Below are 14,952 nucleotides of genomic sequence, written 5' to 3' on the forward strand. Positions count from 1 at the left end.
CAAAATTCTAAATCCATTCTTCATAGAGCTACAAAGAGCAATCTGCAAATCCATTTGGAATAACAAAAAAACCCAGGATAGCAAAAACTATTCTCCACAACAACAGATCTCTTGGGGGAATCACCATCCCTGACCTGAAGCTTTACTTTGTATAGCAATTTGTATACCTTTGACCTCCTTTTGTCTGATTGTTCTGGCTAGGACTTAAAATACTATATTGAATAGATAGGGAGAGAGTGGGCAGCCTTGTCTGGTCCCCGACAGAGCAATAGTGATTTAAAAAAAATAAAAACAAACAAAAAAAACCAACAACAACAACAACTGTTTGGTATTGGTACAGAGACAGGCAGGAAGAACATTGAAGTAGAATTGAAGCCCCAGAAATGAACCCACACACCTATGGTCACTTGATATTTGACAAAGGAGCTAAAAATATACAGTGATAAAAAGACAGCATTTAACAAATGGTGCTGGATCAACTGGAGGTCAGCATGCAGAAAAATGCAAATCAACCCATTCTGATCTCCTGTACAAAGCTCAAGTCTAAGTGGATCAAGGATCTATACATAAAACTAGATACACTGAAGCCTATAGCGGAGAAAGTGTGGAGCAACCTTGAACACATGGGCACAGGGGAAATTTTCCTGAATAGAACACCAATGGCTTATGCTTTAAGAACAAGAATCGACAAATGGGACCTCATAAAACTGCAAAGCATCTGTTTTGCAAAGGACACTATCAATAGGACAAAAACAGCTACCAACAGATTGGGGAAAGATCTTTACCAATCCTACATCATATAGAGGGTTAATATCCAATATATACAAAGAACTCAAGACGTTAGACTCCAGAGAACCAAATAACCCTAATAAAAACTGGGGTACAGAGCTAAAGAGGGAATTCTCAACTGAGGAAACTGGAATGTCTGTGAAGTAACTAAAGAAATGTTCAGTATGCTTAGTTATTAGGGAAATGCAAATCAAAACAATCTTGAGATTCCACCTCACACCAGTCAGAATGGCTAAGATCAAAAACTCAGGGGACAGCAGATGGTAGAGAGGATGTGGAAAAAGAGGAACACTCTTACATTGCTGTTGGGAATGCAAGCTGGTAAAACCACTCTGGAAATCAGTTTGGCAATTCCTCAGAAAATTAGACATAGTACTACCTGAGGACCCAGCTATACCACTCCTGGGCATATACCCAGAAGATGCTCCAACAGGTAATAAGGACACATATTCCACTATGTTCATAGCAGCCTTATTTATAATGGCCAGAAGCTGGAAAGAACCCAGATGTCCTTCAACAGAGGAATGGATGCAGAAACTGTGGTATATATACACAATGGAGTACTATTCAGCTATTAAAAACAATAAATTCATGAAATTCTTAGGCAAATGGATGGAACTAGAAAGTGTCATCCTGAGTGACGTAACCCAATCACAAAAGAATGCACATGGTATGCACTCCCTGATAAGAGGGTATTCACCAAAAAGCTCAAAATAAACAAGTTACAATTTATAGACCATAGGAAGCTTAAGAAGAAGGAAGACTGAAGTGGGAGTGCTTTGGTTCCTCTGAGAAAGGGAACGAAATACTCACAAGAGCAATTATGGAGACAAAGTGTGGAGCAGAGACTGAAGGAAAAGCCACCCAGAGAGTGTCCTACCTGGGGATTCATCCTATAAACAGTCACCCAAAACCACACTATTATGGACAACAAGAAGTGCATACTGAAAGGAGCCTGTTATGGTTGTCTCCAGAGGGGCCCTGCCAGAGCCTTACAGATACAGAAGCAGATGCTAGCAGCCAAACACTGGACTGAGAGACTGGGTGAGGGGTCCCCAATGGAGGAGTTGGAGGTCAGACTGGAGGAGCTGAAGGGGTTTACAGCCCCATGGGAAAAACAACGATGTGGGCCACCCAGATGCCCCGGGGCTCCCAGGAACTAAACCATCAACCAAGAGGTACACATCATTCCAGCCAAAAGTTTGGCAGAGGAATGCCTTGCTGGGCATCAGTGGGAGGAGAGGTCCTTGGTCCTGTGAAGGCTCAGTAGATGCCACAGCATAGGGAAATGGAGTGGGGGGTAGGTGGGAATGGGCCGGGTGGAGGGGCATATAATTGGTGGCAGGGGGTGGGTGGAAGTTTTGGGGGTTTTCGGGGAGGGTGGAAACCAGGAAAGGTTTTAGCATTTGAAATATAAATAAAGAATATATTCAATAAAAAATAAAATTAAAAAAAAAAGTGGGACTAGAGAGATGGTTTACAGGTTAAGAGAACTGGCTGCTCTTGTAGAGTACCCAAGTTCAATTCCCAGCACCCACCTAGTGGCTCACAACCATCATTGACTCCAGTTCAAAGGGATTTGATGCCCTCTCGTGATCTGCACTCGAACTTATGCACCTGGTGCACAGACATACATGTAGGCTTAAAATAAAAATATGCTTAAAAGAAAAATACATAAGTCTAAATACATAAGTTAATCTTTAAGAAACATGTAAATATTGCAGAGACACTTACTATACCTCTTTGGTCAGGCCATGCCTCACTGTTGGGAACATAACACTGCTGTAAGTAAGCCCCATCTGCACCCCACTACCGATGCTTAAATCCATATGTCTAAAAAAATTAACTCCAACTCTGCTTGGTATTGACCCATCTTGAATTTTTTTCTCCAGTGAAAATCAAGACCAACCAGCTGTATGAAGAGGAGTCTCTTGCTGCTACTGAAGACTGACAAACCTTCCTTATACCTTACAACCAAACCCTGTCCATACACTTCCCTGATAGACTTCCCTTCTGGAGTTCATGCTTTTAGTTTTTTATTTCCTTCAAGAGTCTACAGATGAACATGGGATACTTGTCTAAGTATGACCTCATTCATCTCCCTGTAGTAGTTATTGATTCTCATTAGATTATTCTATGTACTGCATTTTATAAAGACAAAGTTAATGTTAGGGTCCTGATTGTCTCATCTTGCTTTCTTCAGCTTTCAAAGAAATGTCCATTGGCCAAATGATTCTGCTTTTTCCATTGCACACTTAAGGTCAAAAGAGGAGCATATACTTATTTCAACAAGTAAGGTGCCTGTAGTAATAGGTACTTGCATTAGACAAGGTCCTCTAGAGAAACAGAACTGATAGAATGTATATTAGGTCAAGTTAGCTAACTTCAACTTTCAGCTTGACATGGCCTGGAGTCACTTGGGAAGGGAGTCTGAACAAGGGATTTATATTGGCTGACTCAGCACCAGTTGGATTATCCAACATGAATGGAAATCTGAATGCAGGGAGGTTGACAACCAGGCAATGCCCAGTCCAGGAAAATCAGCTGCCTTCAGCATGGTGCTGAAAGCCTAGAAACCACCTAGAGAGTCAGTGGTATGGAATCAGATCTTAAGATGAAAGAATCTGGAGCTCATCACCACCACCACCACCACCACCACACACACACAACTCCCACCCCCACCACGACTACCACTGGAAGAGCAATAGATGCACTTCTTCATAAAGAAGAAGCTTTTAGGTGTAGCTGATTCCTTCTTTATTTGCTTTTCCATACAGCTACTTAGTGGAATTTATGCACATTTTGAAGGCACATTCTTTTGGCCCTGTTACTCTTGTCCCACAGAGCACTCTGCTGTTGAAACATTCACACAAACATGGGTGTGTTTCATCAGTTCTATTAATCCAGTTAAGTCAGCCATCTTGACAAACCATCACAATACTTTACACCCTTATGAGGTAGCAAGGGATAAGTTAACCACATTAATAGATAGGTGGTGGATTGAATAGATGTATATTCAAAAGACAAGCAAATGGATGACTGATGTATGAGAACATATTCAGCATCACTAATCACACTGTTATTTTTCTAGGTCTCTGCAAATTCAAGTCAAACCAACCAAGGAGTAACTTGTAGCTTAGGGGAGGTGAGAGACAATAAGCTTGATCTTCGATGGTATCAAAAGTGACTACACAGGCACTTTCATCATCTGTTAAGCAATACAATTTTGGTTTTGGTAATGAACTTAGATCATAGACAGGACTTTATATAAAAGAAAATTTTCTGTAAGATTATCTCCTGTGAAATATGGTCAAGACAATCTAATTTTTCCATAATATCCAAGAAATTTCCTTTTCAGAGATTGGTGTGGTATGGAGACAACATTTTTTTCTGTTGTTTATTCTCTTTTTTCCTTTCCTCCTTTCTCTTTTTTTCTCAACCCATCCCCCCTTATATAAGCACTAGGGATTGAATCTAGGGCCCTAAGCATACTAGACAAGTATGTGCTTACTAGACCATCACAGTCCTGTATTCCTAGACCATGTTTTACCTTTTATATTCAGTAAGGACATCACTAAATTGCACAGGATGGCTTTGTGCTTACTCTATAATCTTCAACTCCCATTCTCCTGGCTCAGCTTCTCAGGTATGGATAGAAGCTAGTGAAGCTAGACTTGGCTTGCAGTCAACCTTTCTCATGCTGTGTTTGACCACTACTTCATTGACTCCATTGATAAATGGCCATTTACACTTTAGAATAATCCAAATGAAAACATGATATTTATCACTATCTTATGTTTGACTTGATCTGTAGTGGGCTTGCATAGCACCTGATACTTAGTTCTAGGTGCCATTGTGTAATCACTACACCCACCCCCCCACCCCCCCCACCCCCCCACCCCCCCAACCCCCCACTCCCCGCCAAGTTGTTTCTGAGCTAGGATCATACACCTGGATTTCTAGGTGCTATTCTATGCAGACTTGCAAACATGACCATACTGCAGGGAACTTTGCTTATGTCTTAGGAAATATGTCCTAATAGTGTAGGAGAGTGTGATAGACACAGGATATTTTAATTGAAATCTTTCTGGTGGTGTTGTTTAATTAGAATCTCCCTAATGTTCCATGTTTCTTGACAGGAAAGGAGATATTCTGGAAACAAACAAGCAATCAAGGAAACAAAACCAAACAGCAATAATAACAGAAACAGTGTTAACCTTTCCTTCGGTACTATACTATTATAACAAAACATACAAATAATTACACTTTCCCAGAAATTCCATATAATAGGAAGGGAAAAGCTGAGGCCATAGTGCCTGCCAGAGGAAGAACTTGACTGATAGGAAGGGATTTAACACAGTTCTGGCAAGTTAGTCAACCACATTGCAGGAGTGACTGGAGGCAAAGATGTGTCAATAGGTCAGCGATGGACCATACTTTGACAGGACTGTTTAGTTATGCACACATCTTTCTTTATACTGAACAGTAAAAGAAAGGAGTTGTAAATAGTAGCCATGACCACATGCTCAGTAAAAGAATTGGCATTGTGTGTACAGTCTGTGAACATATGTAATGTATAATGGGTAAATATCTTTCTTTTGTTTTTGCTTTATCTTATCATTCAACATAAGATGTATTGATTTTACTTTAGCATTGAAAAATTATTAATTTTATGTCATTGTATATGGGACGCAAAGAGGAAAGTCAATATCACTCTTAAGATTTTGTGTTCTTTTTTGGGGAAGGGGCAGCACATCTGTGGCTTGATCATTAACCTCAGAGACTAAATAGTGATTAATAAGAGACACAGACACAAAGTATTAACTTAACAAAGCGGACTTGTGATAGTTCATTTTATGTGCCATTTGCATGCAGTCCTCCTTCAAGTTGAGCCAAGGACAGTTTATGTTGATGGTAGACCTTGAGGGCAGGCATGTGATTCCGATTTTGCAGAGATACAGCACAGCATTCTTGGGTCAAGGACTTCAAAGGAAAGTACGCAAGGCTAGTGTGAAGCCTTGGGTGAATATGTGATTTACAGAGCCAAAATGACAGTTTAAACTTAAAAAGAAGCAATTGTGTCAAATAACTTTGAATCTCTAAAGGTTTCTCAGGGTAGCAACTGTAGATTACACCAGAGTCTGAAAAACACATTCATTTGCATTTAAGGGTATGCTTACATCCTTTAGACTATATACTTCTAGTTGAGGGTAGCTCAGTTGTCCTTGTCTGTTGGTCCCATAATCAGAAGCTGCAGATAGAAAGACACGTTAGAGCTTGGAGATGGAGTCTCTTCTCTTTGAAGAGCCCTTACCTGCAATTTTCTCTACTGTAACATGCCGTTCCCTTTCTGTTTTAGATCAGTGCTTGAGTCATAACATTTCTTTCTTTCTTTTTTTTTTAACGTTTTAAAAAATTATTATTGTTGATATATTTTTTATTTACATTTCATTTCAAGGAGGGCTTAATGTTTCCATATACCCACAGCCAGTTTCTTCTATTATTAACAGCGAACATTAGCATGGTACATTTGTCCAATCAATGAATACATAAAATGTCATTAGTAACTGAATCTGTGCTCTGGTCAAGCCTCCCTCACTTCACCTACTGTCTCTTGAACTCCTGGATCCTGCTGCCTGAGATACAAGAAGATCTTTACTCATCTTTTTCCTGTGACTCCTGTTCTCTCTGGTCTGTTGCTTTTTATTTATTTTAAGCATCTAAATACTTTCCAGAGAAACCACTTTTGAGACTACTTTAGAATGACTTACCGGTCGGTATTTGAGTAAAAAGTAAAAAAAACAAATGAACAAAACCTCTTAGCTGCATCCTCCCCAGGCCATTCTTACAGGAGGGAGTTGAAGATCTCATCTGTTCAAAATTGCTAGAAGTGAAGACGGGGCTCTTCACATTTATTAATCTATTTGCTGGGCTTGTGGATGAGAAGGACAAGGGCCATCTACATGACCTTTTCCTCTTTATGATTTGAACTAGCTTCCAGCTTTCAGTTGATGGTCACTTGGGACTCTTGGAAGAAAAGCTACAATTATCTATATTCCACATGTATAGAGTAGTACTAGGTGGTCTGACCTTAGCTGGCTAGAATGGCAAGCCTCAGTCGGAAAGTATTAAGTTGAAAACTTGGCTGGAGAGCTATTGTGTGATAAGCAGACTGTTAGGCAGTGGAAAAACAGCATCAGAAAGATAACATAACCTTTGTCTTTGTGCCCCTTGCTTTCATAGATTATTCATTTTTGAATAACATTTTGAATAAGAAGGAAGTAACAGAATTATGCTTTTATTTAGAGCCTTCAATTCTCCACCCTGAGTTCCTTCCTTAGTTTGAATAAAGAGCACAAAACATTTCATTTCTGTGACCCTGGCAGCTGTTCCAAACTTTTCCCAGAACAGTTTATGAAGCATAGCCAAGTGTTTTGTAAGCCCTAAACAAGTTCAGACTTCACTTTGGCTGAGGGCCAGAAGCCATCATGCATATCTAAGGTTTCTCTAGCAATATTGAGCCTAAACAAAGATGAGCTTTCTCTTGCTTTCCCAAGGAAAGCTCAAAGTGCTTTAGTCTTGCTTGTAGATCACCCTAAACTTCAGGGATTTTATTTTCATGTTAATCAACCTCATCTCAGGGTATTTTAGAAATGACAAGTGGAAAGTCCCTGGCTGTGTTTTTTGGCATGATTTACATGACCTTGACTTACATGGAAACGAAACACCACGTTCAAGATTGGTTTCGATTTCCCTGATACTTGTGTAATACTGAGAGCTTTGTGAATGTTAGCACACTGTTTTAGAGTATATGCCTGGCCCTATAGTGGGTCACACCCAGAGCTTTGGGTATGCTAGATCAGCACACTATCTCAGAGTATATCCCTGGCTCTATACTAGTGGTGTTGGCATTTAGTCTGGGGTCCTTTATTACTTCCAGGGCAATTCCAGAGAAGCAACCTCCAGATGCTCTTATAGACACAGATGCTTCTGTTGGACCTGTTCCTTCTGATCTACCCACAGGTGGTTCCACAGACCCTAGACAGCAAGGAAACAGTCAACTCTCCTAAGACTGGTCCAACATCCCCTTACCCATTTTCTTAGATTTCCCAGAGATACAATGCCCACAAGTCAGCAGGAAATAGCTAAAGATCACAATGACCCTACTTCTGCTCCACCATCACCTCTTTCTAATTTTTCCTTTCTTCATTAGACCAAAACAGGGTTGGGGGGGGGATTGTTAGCATTTAGTCTAGGCTCTGCCCTACAGTTACCTGGCAATAGCCAGGTGTGCTTGACTCACTATAAAATGGGATGCTTGACCTCTCCTCACTCTCTTGCTCTTTTGCTCTTGCTCCCTTATCCTCTTCCAGCCCTCTTCCAATTCCCGTCCCCCACTCTTCACATGTTCATGGCTGGTCCCCCCTCCCTCCCTCTCTCCCCCCCTCTCTCTCTCTCTCTCTCTCTCTCTCTCTCTCTGCATTTCTCTCAACTCCTCTCCCCATGCCTTGAATAAACTCTATTCTATACTATACCTATACCGTTGTGTGGCTGGTACTGGAGAAGGGGAAGGGATAACTCAGCATGGCCCCTCAGAGGCACCCCCTTCCCCCACACCTTCCATGCCTCCACCAAACATATCCCTGCCTTTTCCTATCTTTTTATAAAACACAACAGGTGTCATACCTGGAGTGTTGTGAGTGCTAGATCAGCACTCTATCTCAGAGCTCTATTCCTGACCCTCTTTATAGGAGGCATTTTGAGAAATGTTCTTACTGAGTTGTCCAACAGACCTTGAACTCACTCTGTAGCTAAGGCAAACAACACCTAAATGATTTTCTTATAGTATATTTGGAAGCAAATCCATCTGAATTCTTGACAATAGGCCTCTGTGATACAAGGGCATCAAGAGTTATTATTACCCTATTTAATAGATCCATTGAATTAAAAGCCTGAGACTTTTTTTTTTCTGGCACAAAGGAGGAGGTGGGAAAAAAAAGGAGAAGGAGGAGAAGGAGGAGGAGGAGGAGGAGGAGGAGGAGGAGGAGGAGGAGGAAGAGGATGTGTAATTGAGGTCAAGTCTATGGAAGGAACAATAAACAAATAAGAAATGCAGAGAATTGTGTTTCAGAGTAATGTGGGGTAAAGTTACTTGGTGAAGGACATTGTGTCACCTTCCTGATAATATAGCAAAGCACCTGAGATGGCCAACTTATAAAGAGAAGGGGCCCATTTGGTAGTAGTAGTTGCATAAGGTTTCACAGTATGGCTGGTTGGCCCAATTGCTTCTGGGCCCGTGTTAAGGTTACACACAAGGATGGGGTGGGGGAGGTTATAGGGTATATCAGAACTGCCCACCCCAGTAAAGAAGTGAAAGGAAGAGGGCAAAAGAGTCACACAGTCTGCCAAAACTAGGGTCCTTGTGTCAGTGGGTATTCTTGAAGAGAAGCTATGTCTTCAAAGATTGGCAGACAAGAGGTGGGAATGTGGCCTGTCTAAAGGGTAATTACCTCATCTCAGACTTTCTCTAGCCCTCAATTCCTAGACCATGTCTATGTTAAGTACCACATCCTGTGACTAATAGGGAAAAGACTTTCGGAATGCCTTAGTTTAGCAGACAACTAGCCTCCACTCACCCCCCACCCCCACCCCCACAGCTAATAATGGCATCAGAGTTTGTCTGAGGCCTCTAGGAGAGATTGCTGTTCCCTGACTCTCTGGTGTTCCTATTCAGTGTATTTAAAACTCACCTTGATTTGTGGCTTCCTTTATTCTGTCAAAGCATAACACTTCACAGAACTGTTTCCATGTTGAAACATGGAATTTGGAGTAAACTACATCTGTGTTCCTGGGCCATGGTCACTCAAAATGCTTTCCCAATAAACTACCTCTTATTCCCTTAAGGGTGAGAGCTGTGGTTTGCACTGTCACCAGTGACTTAGCATCCAGTAAGCCCCAGATCGTTAAGTTCCTGCTTTTTCTCAACCAACACTGTCATAGGCATGACACATAGGCCTCTGGAAGACATTTAGTATTCAAACCTTAGCAGATGTAATTTGGATACTATTTGATCCCCTCAAGCAACAAAACAAAACAACAAAAGATGAACAACACGGAGACTAGTTTTCTACAGAATTTATTATTCTAACAGAGTTACAGGTATTCAGAGGCAAGTCAGCTTCTCGGTTTGGTGGCTGACATTCATTCCTTTGATCCATTTAAAATTCTTCTCAGGTAAATGAGAAAAAGCAGAAGAGAAGAAGCACCCTCCAAGCTTTGGGTGCAAAGAGCTACCCATTATTTCCAGAAGCGGGAAGAAGCAATAGAGGAAGTTCTCCACAGAATAGGGAAGTCCTGTTTCAGGAAATATGGAGTTCTGGTGAATAAGAAGGAACTGCCACAGGAGGAAGTGTCTCACACTTCCTCATAACACATAAGCAGAGCTGCAAAGCCTGCAGCTCAGGAGAGACTTGAAAGACAGTTAGTTAATCAGGAAGATCTGACTGTGCTAACAAGAAAGCTTCTCTGCACTTTGTTAGACAAATATGGGCAGAGGCCAGTTAAGGCGGTTTTTACTGGAAAGTACTGAACCTTAAGCAGAAAAAAGGAACAGCCCCAGGTGTTAGCAGCAGTGTCTGGAACGAAGCCTTGGTGGTTTTATAACCACATTGAGTTGTCCTACAGCCAATGACAATTAAGATGGCGTTGGTTATGTCTAGTGGTTTTCATATTTCTTTATAAGGTTTTACATATTTTATATTTATTATTATAATTTGCTATTTTTTGTTTCTTCATAGAAGGAGACAACATAACTGCCAAGTAAAATTCCCTTCTAATGAAGTCAGTACCGCAGGCATCTTCAGTCCTGCATTCGTCATGAATTTGGACCACAGGTTGTTAGAGCAGCATATTTTTCTAAAAAGTATACTCAAAACTTATTCTTTGAAAATGTCATATATAAGATACAATGGATTCGGATCATATCATAGACTATCCCCTCCAACTCTATTCCTGTCTCCTATACCTTCCCAGTTGCCCATCTTCCTCAGAACTGCCCCTCTTCCTGGCACCACTGTCATTAGCTGCCCAGTGAGGAGAGGGACCTCATGAGTCCCTCTCCCATCCAATCCCCAGGTTGTTCGTCAATTATGTTAGATTTCCCCTCCCCCAGACACCTTAGCAGGTTTCTCTACATTTTGATCACAGATGGACAAAGCTGATCTCCACCACTCTCTGCTGAACACGCAGGCAAGTGCTCTGAGCAGACCCCCAATGAGGTGCACCGTAAACAACCCTGTGAAGAGTGTCAAAAGTGTCTACTTCTGTTCTCTGGCTTCGTTCCCACCCTCGGTTCACCCGAGTTCCTCCTTTAAAATCCCAAGGCTCCATGCATTATTCTCAGGGTCCTCCTTCTCGTCAAAATTGCTAACATTAGAATTTCCCCATCTGTCTCTCCACCCAACCTTGGCCCTCAACCTCTTACACAACAGACAGCATTTGAAGAAGTACTGTTTGTAAGGGGCAGACTAGTTCTTTAAAGCAAACAAATAAAAATAAACCATAGCTGTTTTAGTCTTAGCCTTAGAAAGGTGACTGAGGTAGTGCTGTCCCACTCCAACCCAGCAGCAAAAAAACATGCTTGAGTTTTCTTGAAATTGATTCCTCTTGTCGTAGCTTTCTCTAGTGGTGTGTGTGTGTGTGGTTTGGTGAAAAGCTTGATGGGTTTGACACAGTTGTGGCTGTGGTCCTGTGGAGGTTGCACGGGGTGTACACAGGGTGTTTTGCTAACCCACCCAGAAACGAACATCTCTATCTCACTTCCTTCTGTTGGGGAAAGCAGAAGTCTGTTGAAACAGCTGCCCACTGAGTTGCAGTTGAAGTGAAAAAATGTTGCAGAACTCAGCTTTAGTTTTCGATACCTGCAGGGGGATGGGAGTGCTCTGGCCTCCAGGGTCTCTATAGTCCTTTATGTCCAACTGACCCCAGCCCCCACTGTTAGCATTTTGTCTAAGCCCTGCCCCACAGTTACCTGTTAGCAACTAGGTGTGCCTGACTCACTATAAAGGGGGCTACTAGCCCCTTCTCTCTCTCTCTCTCTCTCTCTCTCTCTCTCTCTCTCTCTCTCTCTCGCTCTCTCTCTCTCTCTCTCTCTCTCTCTCTCTCAGCATGACTTTAGGCTTAATCAGGAACAGAATTAGGGAGCCAGACAGTTCTCTCAAGCAAGAGGACTTCTTCAAATCACCTGGAAGAACAGAACTAAGTTAATGACCAACTACAGCACTGTCAGACTGAGAGAGATTAGTCAGGAAGCCCTCTGGGCCTGCACTAATTCTTCTCCTACTGGAACCCAAGCTGATGTCAGTTTTCTAAAAGGCAGGATTAATTTCTGTGGGCATTTTGCATTTTGCTTAAACGACACATTTCCATCATGACTCTTGTCTGGAGCATGTTAGAACCTCAGAGTTCAGTTACAGTATGTGCTCCAGGCCTCAGATAACAAGATGTCTCATGTGCTTGCCCACGCCTAAAGGTAATCGTGATCTCCATGAGCGCTGACTAAACAAAGTGGGGATTTCAGAAACTGGGCATGGTCAGAGCAGACTCTTTAGAGATTTCCCTGCAGGAAAGAACAAAGCAAAAGTTATCACATCTACCTCTTAAAACACCTCCACATGGTTGGTTTTGGTTCTCAATTGAACACAATCTAGAATCACTTACAAAGGGGGTTTCCACAAGGGGATTATCTAGATTAGGATGGTGTGGGTGCATGTGAGGGAGAGTAAGGTGGAAAAAAATCCTCCCACAGGAGGTGAAATCCTTCTTTGGGCAGGGGATTTTGGAATGTCTGAGAGTGAAGAAAGGGTGCTAGGGATTCGTGTACATATGCTATTACTTCATTGTTCTTTCAGCTGTGGAAGAATGGTGACCAGCTGCTTCAAAGGTCAGCTGACTTCACTTTCCTCCAGTGATGCACTGCAGTGGTTTGAATGAGAAATGTCCCTCGTAGGCGCATGTATATGAACACTTGGTCCCTAGGTGGTGGTGATGTTTAGGGGAGGTTGGGAAACCTTTAGGAGGTGTGACCTTGCTATATACTTAGTACACAACTGGTGGTGGGTGTGCTTTAAGAGTTTTTAGCCAATGAAGGAGGCGACCAGACAAATCAGGATGGGGCATGAAAATCCATAAGACTATCAAATCATTGGACCTGTAAAATTGATACTATATGTTCTTCCTGGAAAGTATGGGAGCCCTCCTTAATATTAGATTGACAATGCTGCCATTGTAGGGGGAGAAGAAGGAAGACGCACAATGAAAACGTCACTGCTTCTAATACTAAGAGTGATCTGTACATTTACCATTACATGTACATGTACAATTACAGACCTAAGCAAAAGTCCTGAAATGAAGGTGTCTGGGATGGCTCATTGGGCTCTGCTGCTGGGGCTTCTGACCTGTGTTTCATTCCTGGGCCTCACATTTGACTGACTCTGAGAAGTTTATCTATAACCTAGGTATGTACACACACATACACACACACAGTGAAATTACAAGCATGTGTACGTTGAGAACTGGAGGACTACTCACCCTGAGAACGAAGCATCAGATGTACGGTGCTGGCAGCCGGAGAGCTGCCTTATCAGTCCATGCGGTGGTCCATGCAGTGGCTCGCCTGAAAGCCACCCACTCGCCCACAGGCCAGGGAGATGTTGCTGCTGCTTCAATTGTGCCACACATGCAGATATTATCTACCTGCACCTTAAAGCTCAGAAGGAGGGTTTCAAATCCCCCAGTTCTCCCCCCTCCCTCCTCGCCCTACCCCCACCCCCAGCAAAGAACATCAAGAGGCCGAGGGGTTGGAGAGATAGCTCAGCAGTTGAAGAATGCTTGCTGACCTTTTTTAGCTGAAATTTGTTTCTAAGTACCCTGCTCAGGCAACTCACAACATCTGTTACTCTTGTTCCCCAGCTTGCAGTGCCCTCTGCTGAGCATTGGTGCACCTGCAGGCACGCACACAGGACGCTCCTCCCATCCTTTCCCCTCCCCTCTCCGCACACAGGAATGTAAATAAAAGTATAACTTTAAAAGACCCCGAAGGGTCATCGTCTCCTGTCAAAAATAACACTGTGCAGAGTCCTATTTAAAATAAACAACCCTGTGGATTGTAGCGCTGCGACCGGTTCCCTCAGAGCAAATTCTTTTTCTTTCACAAGAAACAACCACGTCTCATCCGACAGCATCGCTAATAACTAAAACGAAACACAAAATAAGCAAGGATGGAACCCGTGGGTATCCAAGATCCTCAAATAACTCTGAAATTCTTCCCTCGGGTATCCTTACCGTACCGAATCTGGAGATTGAAACTTCTGGTCCCCACTAGTCAGGTGGAGTCGGCTCCACCTTTATAACTGGGCGGGGCAGGACAGACGGGGCTGGGTGGGGCGGGGTTAAGCACGCTATTTTAGTAAAGCCCACGGGTGTCTGTTTCAAGTCATATCACGTGAAGTGTATATGCTAAGCCCTCCAATTAAAACGTGAAGAGAAGACATAATCTACCAAAAAAAATCTAACAGATTTCCCCTACTTCAGGAAACTTCTTTCTAATTAACATACCCAATTGCCAAATCTCAAGTTGGTTTCTTAAGTTTGAGAGTTTGGGGCGTATAACCCATCATCTGCAGAGGACGCTGTCAAAGTGGATAAAGTTATTGCTGTTTGGAAGGAAAAGTTCATTTCCACAGAATGTCTAAAAATACAGTTGAGATCCAAGTGCTCTACATGATATAACACCTGCGAAGGTTGCTCATCTGCATCCCTAATAAGCTTGGTGGTGCTAGAACATATTTGCATATGTATTTATTTATGTTTATTCTAAACACTCAAGAATTTGTACTAGGTTTTTAAATGGTCAAAGGATGATCAGTACTTAATTTTTAATTTATTTTCATAAAACTTGAACGCCTTGCTGGACTGTGGTGTTACGCACCTTTAATCCTATCCCTCAGGCTTCAGAGGCAGGGGGAACTCTGAGAGTTTGACACCAGCTAGCTTTACAGAGTGAGTTCCACACCAGCCAGGACTATACAGTGAGACCTGTTTCAAAAAGAAAGAAACAAACAAACCAGCAAGCACCCTAACTTAAATGTCCTGCTTCAGAACATT

At 42.3% G+C, this 14,952-nt stretch overlaps 1 long non-coding RNA gene across 2 annotated transcripts in view; it reads right to left on the minus strand.

Annotated features, from left to right (window-relative positions):
- LOC127679272 (uncharacterized) overlaps positions 1 to 14,203 on the minus strand; it is a 44,233-nt gene extending 30,030 nt beyond the window's left edge. Inside the window, exons 1-2 of one of the 2 annotated variants that reach the window (XR_007976716.1) lie at positions 9,540 to 14,203; positions 5,970 to 6,040 (exon numbers count right to left, since the gene is read on the minus strand). This is a non-coding gene — a long non-coding RNA (uncharacterized LOC127679272). Of the gene's footprint in view, positions 1 to 4,865; positions 6,041 to 9,539 lie in introns of those variants that run through there. The other variant, XR_007976715.1, reaches the window with a different exon arrangement.
- Between the last annotated feature and the right edge of the window lie 749 nt (positions 14,204 to 14,952).

The sequence above is a fragment of the Apodemus sylvaticus genome, chromosome 2, assembly GCF_947179515.1.
Source record: "Apodemus sylvaticus chromosome 2, mApoSyl1.1, whole genome shotgun sequence".
In the NCBI taxonomy this organism is placed as follows: domain Eukaryota; kingdom Metazoa; phylum Chordata; class Mammalia; order Rodentia; family Muridae; genus Apodemus; species Apodemus sylvaticus.